This window comes from Leptonychotes weddellii, chromosome 13 (genome assembly GCF_054177405.1).
Source record: "Leptonychotes weddellii isolate Sample4059 chromosome 13, ASM5417740v2, whole genome shotgun sequence".
NCBI lineage: Eukaryota > Metazoa > Chordata > Mammalia > Carnivora > Phocidae > Leptonychotes > Leptonychotes weddellii.
The window spans coordinates 38,181,868-38,199,699 of NC_138381.1; positions in this window are offsets into that span (position 1 = coordinate 38,181,868).

Genomic DNA, 17,832 nt, shown 5'->3' on the forward strand with positions numbered 1-17,832 from the left:
ATATGTCTACATGGGTGTTTTAAGACAGAAACAGTAACAAGTCATACATACAAATACAGAATTTCTGAGCTTAAAATTTTTCATTTTAGGTATTTGTAGATATGAACAAGCCTTGCAAAAAGAATTTGCCCCTTAAAAACAGATGGTGACAGTGTTTTCCTCTGAATATCACTTTGGACTTAGGTTCCCAACAAGTTAGGGCCCAGGTGGAACTTAAACTGTAGATAAGGGGAGGAGCATCTGAAAATAAAACAAATTTAAATTAAAAGGGGGGGAACATAAAGAGTTTGAGAGATCCAGGGACTGTAGAGATGGCAGTAGTTTTCAGACAATAACAGGCATTTGAAAAATTTTGGCAGAGGTCAATGTCCCAAAATGATAGAATAAAATAATTCCAAAATAATAAAAATTTCTCCCTCTCTCAGAAAAAGTTTTGTTTCATCTTCTATCTCAAGCAAGACAGCTAATATTCTCCTGGATATTTCATCTTCAGTTTTACTTTACATAACAAAAAGATCTATAATAGATCATGACATAAATTGTACCAAAAATGCAACATGAAATCCTCTCTTGTGAACATACATTTTATGAATAAAGATTAGCTTTCGTAGATCTGTCCATAAAAGAGGGAAAAGAGCAATATAAAAATAGAGATAAGAAGAATTTCCATTCAATTTGCTAGTATGGTGAGGTTCAAATACTAATACTTAGCTTATCAAATACTATAAATTTCCACATCAATGTCCTCAATAAATCATGGAAGACAAGAGAGTGGAACTGAAAATACTAGTTAAATAACAAACATACAAGAACAAACATACAAGAACCCCCTCCCCAAACAAGCAAACACAAAAATCATTGATAAAATGCAGAGGGAAACAAAACAAAACAACAATAACAAAGGCAATATGTTCTAGTAAATGCCTGAGGAGTGGAACAGAGGAGCAGAACAACCTCCTAGACAGAGCTGAGCAGTCAGAGTTAAGTGAGGGGATGTTAAATACTTACATAAGTCATTCGCTCTAGTAAGATTAAATGTTGTGGATAGCAAAAACATTTCATTTCAGCACCACATATGGATATTGTAATGGTGAATAATGAACTTTAGAAAATAGTGCATCTGTTCTTATTTTAGTATGTAACAACAATATTTTAATAATAGAAGGATTTTTTACACTATGTTATAATTTAAATCTATATGACTCCAAAGTAGATGTTTGGGTACCCGACAAGACTTCTCTTTGTGAGCCTTTTGGACAATTATGTTCTGACCCCCCAACTTGAATTCTAATTTTCTAGTTTTCAGGCTTGATATAGTCTAAACTGTGACTTTCAAAATAGAATTAAACCCTGTTAACAAAGAACAGTAAATACTAAAGTATAATATGTTTATACAGAGAAGAAGATTGCCTATCAATTCCAAGTGTTTAGAGTTTAAAATGGAACAATCTCAGCTAGTCTGAAAAGTATCAAATGGATGTCTGACAGACTGAGTAGCATACTTTCAAATGCTACTGTTAGTCTTTCAACACACTAAATAGAATCATCCAAATTTCAGTACAAGATTTAAGAATATTTAAAATGACTTAGGAAAGTTGGTAGACTCACGGGTAATTTTGTAATTGAATGGTTTGCAAAAAAGGCAAAAAACTCCCATTACTTTCAGACTATAGAGTAATGACAGAAGTGAAATACAGAGAGGGTCTGAAGATATTTTTGAGGTGAAATGGAACTCAGAAATGATCCCTTTAGAACTTAGTCTTTTGGCCCATTGTGACCTCTCAGTACTGAAGGTCAACACTATATTAGATTAATACAGTTTTGTGATGAATATGAAAGACATGTTTTTACCAAATATTTTATGAGCAATAGGTGCTTATTTACTAGTTTGTTTAACAAGTGCCCATATTTCACTGCAGGGCAGGCTTGAACATCACTATGATAGAATAACATTCATTAATATGAATATGAATTATATGTACTATGCATAGCCTTGAAAGATATATGTTGGTCATTTTCTACTGTTGATAACTTCAGTGAAAATAAGTCATTCAAATGCCTAGCGTTCAGATACTAACACATCAGTGGTGAGTAAAACAGTGAAAGGAGTAGAAAAATATCCATAACTAATGAAGTAACTGACATTCTATTTTTATAGCAATTAAAAAAATTTCAATTCAAATATGGATTACTGGTTTTCTATCAGTAACATGATATAAACAAGTACATTTAACTTCATGAGTAATTTGATACATTAAGAAAATTATGGCATTAAAAATAGATGTCATCATTTCTACCCATTCCTGAGATGCAATGACGATTAATCATCGTGAGTATACAACTGGAATCTTGTTTGATTCTACGGAACTTAAAATGAGCATTATTTTACTAAAATGAAAGCATTTTAGGACCTGTCAGCATGTTTGTTGTTTTTACTTGATTGCAGATTCTTTCATGTAAATGCAACTATTTTTAAACTATATTTATACTTTAAAAAACTAAAATTAATAGGCATATATATTATATTGATACATTCTTTTCTGAAATCCAACCAATATATTGAATTTTTATATGGAAAAAATGTAGTTTACATGTTTCATGAAACCTAACAATGTGTTAAAAATAACTATAAGCAATTTCTGATTACAAGTTTACCTAATCCATTTTAATAACATTTGATCTTTTGTAACTAACAATGAATGTCAATATGTAAATAAAAATTGCTTATAAAAAACTTCAGACAAAATGATTATTAGTAGCTAAATCAAGGAAGCATACACTGTCATTTAAACTAATAGTATAATAAAAATACATGTCAAATATATAAAAACGACTCATTTAAACATTGAGCACGTGTATTTGAAATTACCAAAATGTTAGTTTTTTTAAGCTTTAGGCTGAACATGCCATTTCGTGAGTTGTATGCAAGTGTGCTACTCTAGCTAACCAATCAATTTAAATTGACATTTTGTTAGAACAGGAGTATTTGGGGAATAAAAGATTAACATGCTTTCATCCTTCCTCATAAATCAGTTCTATTCTGTGCACAAAACATAGAAAATCTTTTAGCTCAAGTTATTAAAATACAATCCTAACAAAGTCACTGCATTTTTCTTCTCTTGTCCAATGTAATGTTCATGAAAAAGTGCACAAAGTACATACTATAAATGTTACATATCTGCAATAGTAATGGTGATAAAGATACCATTTTGCTACAGAAAAACATGTAATCTTCTCTTCTTTCTCTTCTCCTTTCTCTTCTCTTCTCTCTTTTCTTTTCTATTTTCTTTTCTTTTTTTCTTTTCTTTTCTTTTTTCTTTCCTTTTCTTTCCTTTTCAAGTAGGCTCCACACTTGGGCATGGAACCCAGTGCAGGGGCTTGAACTCAACAAGCCTGAGATCAAGACCTGAGCTGAGGGTACCTGGGTGGCTCAGTCGTTAAGCGTCTGCTTTCAGCTCAGGTCATGATCCCAGGGTCCTGGGATCGAGTCCCACATCGGGCTCCCTGCTCAGCGGGAAGCCTGCTTCTCCCTCTCCCACTTCCGCTGCTTGTGTTCCTGCTCTCATTATCCCTGTCTCTGTCAAATAAATAAAATCTTTAAAAAAAAAAAAAGACCTGACAAGAGTCAGATGCTTAACCGACTGAGGAGCCCCCAAGAACATGTAATTTTTAAAAGAGTATTCTTTGTTTTACAAACAGAGCAGGTGGAGGACTTACAGGAAACTTAGAATGGGTACCCACATATGTTCACATGGGGCTTAGTTGAATCGATAATCAATCCAATCTGTCCTTGTTTAAAAAAAGTATCCAGAAAATTTATTATATGGGTAGGGGATATGATTTTCATTTGTCCTGATAGTGGTTGTATGTGCTCCGCGGAAGGGTAGTGTATGCCAGATCTTGACAAGCTATTTGTGTCTTGACCTTATTATTGTGAGTTTTGAACCATCTCAATGATTCATTCAGAGTGCACTATTGCTTACTGAATGACGTTCTTGGGCTTAAAATGCTTTAGCTGTGTCTGTAGATAACCTTAGTTGGACTTTCTAGCAGGATGAAGTAGTGGTTTTAAAATATGTCCACAAGTTCTTTGATGATTCTTCCCCTTCAAAAGGTGAAACCTGATACTGCTCCGCTTCAGTGTGGGTGGAACTTTTTTTTTATTATGTTCAGTTAGCCAACATATAAGTACATCATTAGTTTTTGATGTAGTGTTCAACGATTCGTTAGTTGCGTATAACCAATAGAATGTAGTAGAAGTGATTGTGACTAATGCCTAAGGTTCAGACATAAAAGGCTTCACACTTCCTTCTTACTCTTTCTATTGCATTTCTTTACCTATGGCAGATAGCCTGTGTGTCTTGAGGACATCCAAGCAGACCTATGACAGGTCCTGTGGTCTGTGGCACAACTTTATAAATAAGCCATCTTGGAAATTGAAAATCCCAGCCCCAGTTATCTTCTAGATAGCGCAGCTCAGCCACCACCTTGGCTGAAGCATCATGAGAGATCCAGATCCAGAACTGGCCAGATGGACCACTTCTGGATTCTGAACGCTCGGGAACTGGGTGAGATACTCTGTGTTTGTTAAGTTTGGGGATAATTTGTTACACATAAGGTTATTTATTTATTCAGTTAACAATTACTGATAACAACATGAATCCTTTCTTAACTATCAAAGTCTAATGGAAAGAGGAATTCTTATCTCTTTCCAGGTAATAAAAGGATCATAATTCATCGTTAGCTCCAGTTAACACCCTCTTAAATTATTTGGTATTTTTGCTATACATTTTGATTCTATATACTTCTAAATCTGACAAGATATTATTATTATTATTGCTGTTGTTGGATTGTTGTTGATTTATGCAGTCAATGTTTGTGAAGTCTCTGTCCCTTTTTTCCCCCCGAAAATGTCTTTACTTCACCTTTATTCTTGAAAGATATTTATGACAGCTACAGAATTCATGGTTGGCAATTATTTGCTTTTAGCATTTAAAGGTATATTCTTTCATTTTCTTTTGGCCTCCTGTGTTTTTTTAAATCTGTCATTCTAATTTTAGTTCCTTTGCAAGTGATAACTTTGTACTTTTCCCTATAATTTTTCTCTTTGGTTTTGGTTTTAAGTAGTTTTACTATAGTATGTTTAACAATGGTTTCTTTGCATTTATCTTTTTTAAAAAATATTTTATTTATTTATTTGAGAGAGAGAGAGCATGAGCAGGGGGAGGGGCAGAGAGAGAGGGACAAGCTGATTCCCTGGCTGGGCTCAACCCCAGGACCCTGAGATCATGACCTGAGTTGAAGTCAGACACTAAACCTCCAGAGCCACCCAGGTGCCCCTCTTTGCATTTATCTTATATGAGTTCTCAGGATTCTTTAATATTAAGCATTATTTTTTCTTCAAACATTATTTTGGTCTCACTCACACTCTTTCCCTGTCTCCATACTTAAGTCAATATTTTATTTTATCAGACTTACCTTGTAGACTGTGAATTGTCTTTCAACTGTTTTATACATTATTAAGTCCATCCATTGAATTTTTTATTTCAATTATATTTTTCCCCTACGTCAAAAATTTTCATTTTACTTATTTTAAGGTGTCTTTGATTACTTTTTTATGTAAGCACATTTACCAATTTTTAAGGTAAATGCTATTTCAATATTGTTTTAAAAATTTATTTATACTGTCAGAAAGACATTCACCAATGTGTTTTTTTAATTTTTGTTTTTAATATTTAATTCTCTAACCTGTCTGGAATGTATTTGTTTTGTATATGATGTAAAGTAGTGGATCCATTTCATTTTTTATATGGATAATTATGTTTTACCTTCACTTACTGTAAATTTGCTCCTTTTCTCTCTGGTCTGGGTTGCCAGGTCTATTACGTATCAACATCTCTTCTATACAGGTATCTGTTTCTGAGCTCACTGTTTCATTGATTATTTTGTCTACATCATTTTGGAAAAATACAGTATCAGGTATTATGGACCCTGACATCTTACAGATAAAATTCTCACCTTTTATTATTCTCATTCAGAGTGCTTTGCCTATTTTTGGCCCTAAGTTTATATACACCTTAGAATTGTTTTCAGACTATAGGTTAATTTGGAGACAATTTCAATCAGTTAATTCTCCTTTTCATGAACATGGCATATATGTCCATTTATTTGGATCTTCTTTAATGCTTTTGCAATTTATTTCCCTTTTTTGTCTTTGTAAAATGTGAAATAAAAATTATTTTTCTCATTGTAAAATAGACATAGATACATGTGCATTTAATATTTCCTCATTATCTTTTGAAGAATTAGCTTTTACTCCTCAGAGGTGTTCTTATTTTGAGTCTGGGAAATCAAACTCCTCAGTAGGTATTGACAACTCTCACAACAGTGTAGAGAAATAGCTAAACTATACTCGTGTCTGTTTCAGACCAGATGAGTTCAAGAAGTGTAGAGATTCCCTCTAGGGGGAAAAAAGTTTCAGGCACTAGAAAGACAGTTTTTTATTTTTTTAAATTTGGCGTGTGTGTTTCTTTAAATTTCACCGAGCAATTCCACAAGTCGGGACATCAGCTTCAGTGCCTAGGGGAAAAGCAGCATTGGTTGCAGGTTTTCCTTAAATCATGTTGCCAACCTGAGTTTAGAGGGTAAGGGTGGACAACTGGTTCCCCAAAGGCAGGCACATTGTCACCTGTATCTTTTTCATGAATCTTCACAAAGGCAAAGTTTCTGTGCTTTCCTGCTATTAACTCCATGAACTCAAGGCTGGCCTCTGTAGAAAATGTTTGCCCTAAAGAGTAGAAGATTAATGCCCAAGAATGGTTGGTATGCATTATTATCACTAACGCAGTTGGTAATTTTTCAAGTGTATGGGTCGTTGTTTTAAGTCTTTTTGTTGTTAGTAAACTGTTGAGAACCATTTAGAGTTTCCTCAGTTTGTGAAGGATTTATTACAAGGTTACAGGTTAGCATGAATTTTAATCATGGGACTAAAGATTAAGAAAATTGAAATGCTTTCGGATAAAATCAGATTTTGAATCAAGAGATTTAAACTTTATGAGGTCAAATTTGTAAAATTTTCTACATATTCTCTAGAAATTATTATGATGTTTCTTTCTCTCAATTTTTGTTTTCCACTATTGCTTCTAGGATATACACCTCATCATACTTTAGTTATTATTTTTATGTATCTTTTTTTAAACTGCAATTATTTATCTTTCAGTAAGCTTAAACATCATATGCTTATTAAGCATTTGTACTTTCTCTTATATAAACTATGTATTGGTAAACTTTTTTGTTTTTTAAGGTTTTATTTATTTGTTTGAGAGAGAAAGAGAGAGAGCACAAGCAGGGGGAGGAGCAGAGGGAGAGGGACAAGCAGACTCCATGCTGAGCAAGGAGCCCGACTCCCGGAGATCGTGACCCCAGCTAAAACCAAAAGCCGGCTGCTCAACCAACTGAGCCACTCAGGCACCCCTGTATTGCTAACCTTTGCCAAATTTTTCTGTTCATTGTTTTTAACGAAATGCTTTAAATTATTTGGAACCAAACTATAAAAAGTAGCTCCTTGTATCCCTTTTGAAAATGTGAATTTAGTGCTTTTAATCTTTAGTCTGTGGTAGGAGGCATAACATCATTTTCTGAACTCAATGTTCCCCATTTGTCCTTTCATTCATTTAATCAAAATAGTTCAAGAATTATTTGGATATAATATCAGCATTTATTTTTCTATTGCATTTCATTTACCTATACATTTTTAACCATCTACAAATATTTTTATGGAAACTCTGTTAAAAATTTGCTATTATAAAAAGCAAAATTTAGTTCCTATAATAAAAACTTTGTACTCCAGTAGTGGGAGCCTCCCATGCAAAAACATAATTGCAATTAACAATTATAGTTGCTTTATTTCTACAGGGTAGTTTTTTTTTTCTTTACTTACCAACTTTTTCTATATCAACATCTTTAATTTAAACAGCCTATTGGTGATTTGTAGAAATTCATATTTAATAAGAAGTAAGTTCTTGGTTATATATTTACTGACAATATTTCTTTATTACCCTTATAATTTATAAAAACTTAACTGGGAATAGCATTTTGAAAATTTTCTCTTCAAACTTCTCAACTGTCATCCATTTAATTTTGTTCTTGTATGAATTTCTCTTCTCTTTGCTTTGATACTTTTCAAAATATTTTTCAAAAACATAGTATCTTTACATTAATTATTTTGGCTAGCCAATGCATTCTGAAATTTCGGATTTGCTTTTCATTGTTGTTTGGTTTTATATGTGTTGCTTTTTTTCCCCTTATATTTAAAATATGCTTCTTTTATTTTGCTTTTGATCACTGCTTTATTCTTATCATCTTCTCTTTATTGGAATGCTGATCAATTATAGATGATTCCAGGTGAATTACCTTCTGTTTATTACTGTGTCTCTATTTTTTATCTGGCTCATTTCCCATGCATTTTATAGGCTTTTCTTAATTTTTTCTTGTGCATTAAATTCAATTTCCTTCACTGTCTGTCCCTATTTTATACAAACAATGAAGATTTTATGCTCATAGCAATTTTGGCTCTGTTGCATTATATGCTTATCTCTAATCTTTGCCTTTCTGTAGTAGCCTTATGTTTAATATGGACAATCGCCTTCTTGAAGATTTTGTAAAAATGAATAAAATATGTCATTTTCTCACAATTGTTTATTTATAGGACAACATTCCTCCCATGGACTTCTTGTTATCCTGTTTTGTTTCAGTAGTAAAACTCAGATTGTGGTTTACATTTAAGTTACCTCCTTGGGTTTGGACCACAAGAATATGACCTACATTTAATCCTACCCATGTGTTTCAGGTAATGAACTATCCTAGCTTCTTCCCTGTTAGTGCTCTATTATTGGATTTTCTTTTCAATAATCATCCCCAGTGACTATTTTTTTTCTAAAATTCAGAGGTTATTATTGAAAACAGTCCACGTTCAAGTCCAAGCTACCTTCTGAAGATAATTTCCACTATTTCCAATTTTTGCTGTCCTTCCATTCAATTTTCCTTTCCATTCAAATTTGAAACTCCTGACATATTTTTATTGTACCTCTTTTCAATGCTATTTCTTCTCTTCAAGTTCTATCTAAAAATCTGTAGCCTTCAAAAAGCAAACTGGTGCTCTGACGAGATACCATGTTTATTTTTTGTGCTACTTTTTATCAGTTTATGTCTCTATTTTACCTCTTTAACCTGTCTTATGTCTTAACAAGACCCAAGTCATCATCTTGGTTGTTACCGCATCTTTGCAAAACAAATAGTGATAGGAACATATTAAACACTAAAGCCATACTTACTAAGAGGATGAATGCAGTTCCTCCATTAAATACTAGATTGTGATAGTCTATACTGAGTTTCTATGATTTGAAAGCATATAAAGTGCACTCAGGCAAATTAAATATATTTTTAAAGGATGTTCATAGAAAGCATGTTAGTTTCACTTAACAAGCAGAAATCCAAAATGTTGTAAATCTTTATCAGAAAACTGGCTAGTTATACCTATATTAACTGTACAATGATTTTCTCACTCTGAAAATAACATGCATTAATGGACTACTCACCTCTCTCATTTATTTATTTACTTATTTTTTTAATTGAATTGGAGAACATTCATTTTAACTCTAGTAAAATTTAAAAATGTGCTATTCCATGAATTGTCAGAAAATTATGAAATTAAGGCAGTTTTTTGTCTTGTCCTTCTCAAGTGTCAGTTACTTTTGGCATATTGACATGAAGGCTTTATTTATTTATTTATTTATTTATTTATTTATATTTTTATTTTTTTAAAGATCTTATTTATTTATTTGTCCGAGAGAGAGAGAAAGAGAGCACAAACAGGGGGAGCAGCAGGCAAAGAGAGGAGCAGGCTCCCAGCTGAGCAAGGAGGCCCGATATGGGACTCAATCCCAGGGGATCATGGGATTGACCCAAGGGATCATGACCCAAGCTGAAGGCAGAGCCTAACCGCCTGAGCCACCCAGACATCCCTGAAGGCCTTTAAAAAAAAAACCAAAAATAATAAACACAGGGATTACTACTAATTGTACCACCTTCCTGGGTCTCTTTGCCTTTTATGTTTGTTATCATAAGCTGAATACAATCTTGCCCACTTTTATTTCTTTTGACACTTTGTCATCTGCAGCATATTTCAAAATGTAAATATTCCTTCTTGTCCTGGAAAAGTTGTGCAGTAAATACGACTGTTTTGACCTTTTCAATATTCTCCATTTTGACTGGTTGTCTGTTCCAATCACAGGTTCCTGGGGTGGTAAACAGGGAAAGTTGGGCATGGCAAGCGAATCAAATTACAGAATACTAAAAAGGTCATAGTAGGATGCCTTTAATTACACAGAACATTAGAGATAGGGAAAAAAAGATTTATAATGTTTAAAAAATGAGCAAATGTGATTTTATGTGTGTTTTTAACAAATAACTAGTCAAAGCCAATGGTAAACTTCCTTTTGTTTAGCCCAATTTTTAAATTATTTTTGGACTACATCTGAAAAGCCAGTAAGCATATTCTTACTGCAAATTTAATATAATTAATTCTGTTTTTCTTTGAATTAACAATGTATCAAATCCTCTTGAGTAGGAAACCTTTATTGTATTAGTGCAGATAATATTTAACAAATAACACCTGTGTAATAGTGTGAATTTCCTTCTCTTATTTCTATCCAGAAGATAGCTTAAAATATTGAATAATAGATCCAGGTGGAAGATGAACTTTACTTAGTTTATTCTGCCTCACTGAAGTTTTTCACAATTGGGTTTATTTTCCCCCTTGTTACAGGAGATTCAGAAGACTGATCTTTCATTGTGCTGCTTGTTTCACTGATGAATAGTTTCTCAAATGTTAAATGCACTTAAACAAAAATCAATTGTACACATCAATCAGAGATGAAGCTTTTTCAAAACACACATAGGGATTTTGGCTGACTGTTTCCAGCAAAGTGATTTTAAGCATTATACGGGTATAAACTAATGTGTCCATCTGTGTTGCAAGTATTCATCTAAAAATGAAAAATCTGCTTGTCTTTTTAAACTATGGCAAAATTGTAGTCAAATTTGTGACTTATCAGTTATTAAAAATGTTCCCTAAATTTTCACAATCAAGTTGTAAAAGATTCAATTACTTAATTTTAACCAATAAGCTCATAGCTCAGCACATCGCCTTCTCTCAGGGACATATACTGATGGGGAAGCCACCATCTCAAGTACTGTTGGTGCCCATGCAGAATTTTGAAGGGTATGTGTGTCCCATTACTTTCAACCCCAAGGCTGAAACTAGTCAATATACCTGCTCATGTGTAAGGGAGCCAGGAAGTGAAATCCTACATGTAGACAGAGACAAGGAACTATAAATATTGTGTTAGCTGTGTTAATAATTATCTAAAGGAGTAATAAAAACTTGGAATAATATATCTCTATATTTTTAAATCTTTTTATCTTAGTTATAGTTGGTACACAATTTACATTAGTGTTAGGTATACAACATAGGAATTCCGCTTCCAAAAATAATATCTCACTACAAGTATAGCTACCAACTATCAGCAAACAACACTATTGAAGTACCATTGACTTTATTCTCCATGCTGTTCCTTTTCTTCCTGTGACTTCTTCATTCCATAACTCGAAGCCTATTATCTCCCACTCCCCTCCAGTCATTTTGCCCGTCCCACAATCTGCTCCCCTCTGGCAACCATTAATTTGTTCTCTGTATTTGTAAATCTGATTCTGCTTTTTGTTTATGCATTTGTTTTTTCAGATTCCACATATGAGTGAAATCATATGGTATTTTTTTTTTCCAGACTGACTTATTTCATTTAGCATAATACTCTCTAGGTCCATCCATGTTGTAAATGGCACAATCTCATCTTTTATGGCTGTGCAATATTTCAGTGTGTGTGTGCATGTGTGTGTGTGCACACGCCACATCTTCCTTATCCATTTTTCTATCAATGGACATTTGGGTTGCTTCCATATCTTGCAGTTAACATAGAAGTGTTTATAACTTTTTGAATTAGTGTTTTCATTTTCTGTGGTTAAACACTAAGTAGTGGGATTATTGGATAATGTGGTATTTCTATTTTTAATCTTTTAAGGACCCTAAACACTGTTTTCCACAGTGGCTACACCAATTTACATTCCCATCAACAGTACTCAAGTGTTCATTTTTCTGTACATCCTCTTCAACACTTGTTATTTCTTGTCTTTTTGATTCTAGCCATTCCAACAGGTGTAAGATGAGATATCTCACTGTGGTTCTGGTTTACATTTCCCTGATGATTAGTGATGTTGAGTATCTTTTCTTGTCTGTTGGCCATCTGTGTCTTCTTTGAAAAAATATCTTTTCAGGTCCTTTGCCCATTTTTAAATTGGATTGTTTGTTTTTCAGTATTGAGTTATATAAGTTTTTTTAGATATATTTTGGATATTAGCTCTCATCAGATATATCATTTGCAAATATCTTTTTCCATTCAGAAGGCTCCCTTTTTGTTTTGTTGATGATTTTCTTCACTGTGCTAAAGCTTTTTATTTTGATGCGGTCCCAATAGTTTGTTTTTGTTTTTGTTTCCCTTGCCTTATCAGATTCATCCAGAAAATTGTTGCTATGGCCAATGCCAGAGAAATTACTGCCTGTGTTCCCTTCTAGGATTTTTATGGCTTCAGGTCTCCCGTTAGATCTTTAATCCATTTTGAGTTTATTTTTGTGTTTGGTGTTAGAAAGTGGTCCAGTTTCATTCTTTTATATGTAGCTGTCCAGTTTTCCCTTCATTTCTTGAAGACACTGCCTTTTCCCCATTGTATAATCTTACTTCATTGGGGCACCTGGGTGGCTCGGTTAAGCATTGGCCTTCGGCTCAGGTCATGATCCCAGGGTCCTGGGATCAAGTCCCCACATCAGGCTCCCTGCTCAGCAGAGAGACTGCTTCTCCCTCTCCCTCTGCCTGCCGCTCTGCCTACTTGTGCTCTCTCTCTCTCTCTGTGTCAAATAAATAAATAAAAATCTTTGAAAAAAATCTTACTTTGTCATACATTCATTGACGATGGAAGTGTGGGTTTATTTCTGGGCTCTCTATCCTGTTCTGCTGATCTATGTCTGTTTTTTGCCAGTACCACGATGTTTTGATTTTTCTAGTTTCATAGTATATCTTGAAAGCTGGGATTGATATCTTCAGCTTTGATCTTCTTTCTCAAGATTTCTTTGGCTATTTGGGTTTTTTTGTGGTTCTATACAATCTTAGTATTATTTGTTCTAGTTCTGTGAAAAATATTATTGTTATTTTGGTAGCGATTGTAATGAATCTGTATATTGCTTTAGATGGTGTGGATATTTTAACAATATTAATTCTTCCAATCCATGAGCATGGAATATCTTTCCATTTGTTTGTGTCATCTTCCATTTCTTTCATCAGTGTTTCATGGTTTTCAGACTACAGGTGTTCACCTCTTTGGTTAAGTTTATTCCATGGTATTTTTTTCTTTTTGATGCAATTCTAAATGGAATTGTTTTCTTAATTTCTCTTCCTGCTACTTTGTTATTAATGTATAGAAATGCCACTGATTTCTGGGTGTTAATTTTGTATTCAGCTACTTCATTGAATTCATTTATTACCTCTTATTTTTTTTTTGGTGGAGTCTAGGATTTTTTTTTTAAGATTTTATTTATTTATTTGAGAGAGAGAGAATGAAAGACAGAGAGCATGAGAGGGAGGAGGGTCAGAGGCAGAAGCAGACTCCCCGCTGAGCAGGGAGCCCGATGCGGGACTCGATCCCCGGACTCCAGGATCATGACCTGAGCCGAAGGCAGTCGCTTAACCAACTGAGCCACCCAGGCGCCCCGGTGGAGTCTAGGATTTTCTATGTATAGTGTCACATCAAATGCAAATATACATGCCATATTTAAGTATGGATTCACTTTTTTATCCTGAACATTAGATCTAGATGTGTTTTGAAATTTACTTTATTTTCTTTTAGATTTTAGCAAAGTTATAAGGGACATAAAATTGATGAATTTGTAGTGGTTCTTACTTGAGTGTAGCCTTTGTGATTAATTAATAGATATGGATTGGGAATATCCAACTAGGGCACCAGTTGTCCCTGAAATACAGTTTAAATAAACTTTCCCACATAATATCTCATAGTCTATGTGAAATGCCTGAAATACATCACAGATATAAAAATAGGTATTTGCCCATGTGGCCTATACTATTTGGGAATCAGTTCATCACAAGTTACAGAAGTGGGACTAAAGATAGTTTAAGCAAAAAGGTTAGTATATTAAAATGATATTAGTGTGGCTTAAGGATCAAAATGAGGCTGGGGTTCCGGAAAAGCTATAGCTAAGAAAGCAGATGGCATCAAAATTCTTATGGTCTTATGTTTGTGGTTCATCCTTTCATATCCTTTCCAAATTTGTTCTTCTTTTCTCTCTAATTGCATAAAGGCTTATTTTTCTTTTCTGGTCAACATGATTGGACACATTTTTTTTTTTTTAAGTTTAAGCACACAAATAATCACTTTCAAATCCAATTATCTTAGTTAATGTCCTGAAATAGTTTCCTAGGTGTAGGCTATCAGGCAAAGCTGAGAGGAAATGGGGTAAATTTGTTTCCTTATCCAGGTCAGGTACTCATCCAAGATAAGTACATCACCAGTGATGATCAAGTGGAACAGGGGCACAAAATAATATGAGTGCACTCACTGCAGTAGCTTACAGAAGAAGGTTTGTGTCATAGGTTGGCATAGAAAATACTATATTACTCTGTTGTGAATAGTTTTACTTCTCCTCTAACCTACTTGTGCTAAGTTATCTTATTTATCTTTACATTGCCATTATCTATGATTGCCCAGCACATATTAAATAGTAAAAATATATTTATTGAAAAAAATAATAAAATTTTAAGTATCCCTGACAACATGTTGTAAATATTGCAAATATTACAAATGCAAACTTATGAAATCTGCTTACTTCTACCTGAGTCACTTTATTCAGTATTTTCTTTAATATAAAGATATGAAATCCCCTCTGTAGTAGATAGTATTGGTTGCTAACCAGACATTTAGTTTCTTCTTCCCTCTAAAAGAAATCCAATGTTGACAGTTGACCATTCTTCCCCTACAGAGACCTTGTAAATCAGAAGAAGCTAAATGCATTCTCCAGTCCAGAAGTGGGTCCTGATCAGTCTAAACAATCACATTTTGTCTGTAATTAATGTAGAAATAGGCTAAGTTGAATTAGGACATAGAACAGAGTATTCCCAACATAAATGTTACTAGTTATAGGTAAGTACATATCCTATATTGTTCTGATCCAAATGGAAAAATAAATTTTCATCTCGTGGTTATTAAAGAAGCCTCCTTTCTTTCACACTAGATATGGAAAAGAAAGCCAATAGCTCTAGGTTCTGATAATAGCCATCTTGCAAACATGAAAACATTGAGTCTGAGGTAAGACTGGCATGATAAACAAGGTGAAACAGAGAATCACCAAGAAAGAGAGCTAGGGCCCAGTTTTACCATATCTGGTACTTGCCCTTCTTTTGAATGTCCTGCTGTATGTGATAATGTTTCCATTTTCCTCCAAGTCTTTCTTAAAAAGGCTTTTTGTTTCTCACAGCTGAAGGCAAGCAAAATGATACATTATCCCTAAATGTATCTTTGCCTTTGCCTTTGAGTTATTTTAAAAACAGAATTGCACCCAAATACCTCAATGTCTTAAAATACATATATTAGACTTTGATGTTATTTATTCTGCTTAGCTTAATTCACAGATGAATTATTTGCCTTAACAACATCAGCTTTCAAAGTGTGTTGTGCATTCATAAAATAAACAAAATAAAGAAGACAGATTTACCTACTGTTTTTAACTATGAAACTTTCCCTATCCAAATTCTAAATGATCCTTAGCTTTTCAGTATAACCAATCAGGATTCATTTAATTAGTCTTTGATTCAGATTATTATATGTGTTTCAAAGTAATTGAACAGGGTTTTACAGAAACTTATAAGTCAGATTTTTATTATGTCTGACATCTGTTCTAATAATTTCACTTTAATTGTTCATTCTTCTTTGTAAAAGTATTCATAATTTAGGCATTTTTTCTATTTCAAGCATGACTATCACAAGTGCATCTTATTACTTTTGTTTCTAAAAGTATCTACAGAGAAATGACCTATTTAGAGATATTTTTATTTAATAAAAGCATGAAATATTTAATTATAGAAAAGGAAAATTAAAAATTTAATTCAGAATTGTCATTAAAATGGGCTTTGTACTCTTCCATTTATTGATAGGCTAGATGTGGGACCCACAGTTTTTTTAGCACAGTCTGTTTCCCAAGTTGTATTAAAATACACAACAATGAAAACCTTTATCTTAGAAGATGTCTTTATACCTTAAGACTGGAAGCACAAGTTAACTGGTGAATTAAGTTTTTATTTAAATTAAAGTTAGTGAGGCGGAGCAAGATGGCAGAGGAGTAGGAGACCTGGATTTCGTCAGCTGGATTGGGATCAAACCATTCTGAACACCTACAAACTCAACAGGAGATCGAAGAAAAGAACAGCAACAACTCTCTGAACAGAAAAGCGACGACTTTCTGGAAGGTGGGACGTGCAGAGAAGTGAATCCAAGGCGATATTTGGGAGGATAGATGGCGGGAGGGGAGCCTCCGTCGACTGCTTCTGGCAAGTGATAGAGCAGCGGAGCACAAAATCCGAACTTTTAGAAGTATGTTCCGCTGAGGGACATCGCTCCAGTGGCTAAGCGGGGGGTGGAACCCTCGCTAGGACAGTGTGGTCTCAGGACCCTTGGGGTCACAGAAAGACTGGGGGTGCCTGAGTGCAGCAGAGCTCTCAGGTATCTGAGCGGGGAAGCCGGCTGGAGAGATGGAGCCGAGGAGTGGGCTCTCAGCTTGGGGTTGCCATAAACCGTGATCCGCGGCACAGTCGGGCCACTGCTCTTCCAGCAGGGACCCAACAAGCAGCAGATCCAAGGAGACTCCCCTTCCTCCCCTGAGAGGAGTGGCAGGGGAGTGCACCACAGGAATCTGCTGGGTTTGGAGACTCCACACGGGGTCAGGTGCCAGAGATAGAAACGCTCGGTCACAGGCCGGGTGAGCACGGAGTATGGCCAGAGACCGTGGAGACGGGAGTGACTGACTGCTTTTCTCTGCGGCTCACTGAGGAGCGGGGCCCTGAGTTCTCAACTCCTCTGGCGCGGAGATTGGGAGGCCGCCATTTTCACTCTCATCCTCCAAAGCTGTACAGAAAGCTAGCAGGGAACAAAAGCTCCTGAGAACAAACCCGAGCAGATTACTTAGCCCGGACCTGGCAAGGGTGAGGCAATTCCACCTCCGGCAAAGACATTTGGGAACCACGGCAACAGGCCCCTCCCCCAGAAGATCAGCACGAACAGCCAGCCAAGACCAAGTTTACCGATCAATGAGAACGGCAGAACTCCAGAGCTAGGGGAATACTGCACATAGAAACCATGCCTTTTTTCCCCCTAATTCTTTAGTCTTTCAAAGTTAATTTTATTTTTAACTGTCTTTTTTTCTTAATTTTTCTTTTTTCCTTTTTCAACCAACATCTTATCAATCCCTTTTTTAAAAAACATTTTTATTTTTCATTTTTAGAGTCATTTTCTATCCCTTCATAGTAGTTATCCTTATTTTTGGCATATATATATATATATTCTCTCTTTAAAATACACTTTCTTCTAACAGATCAAAATATACCCTAAATCTCTAGTGTATGGCTTTGTTCTAATCTCCTGCCTGATCACATTCTCTCC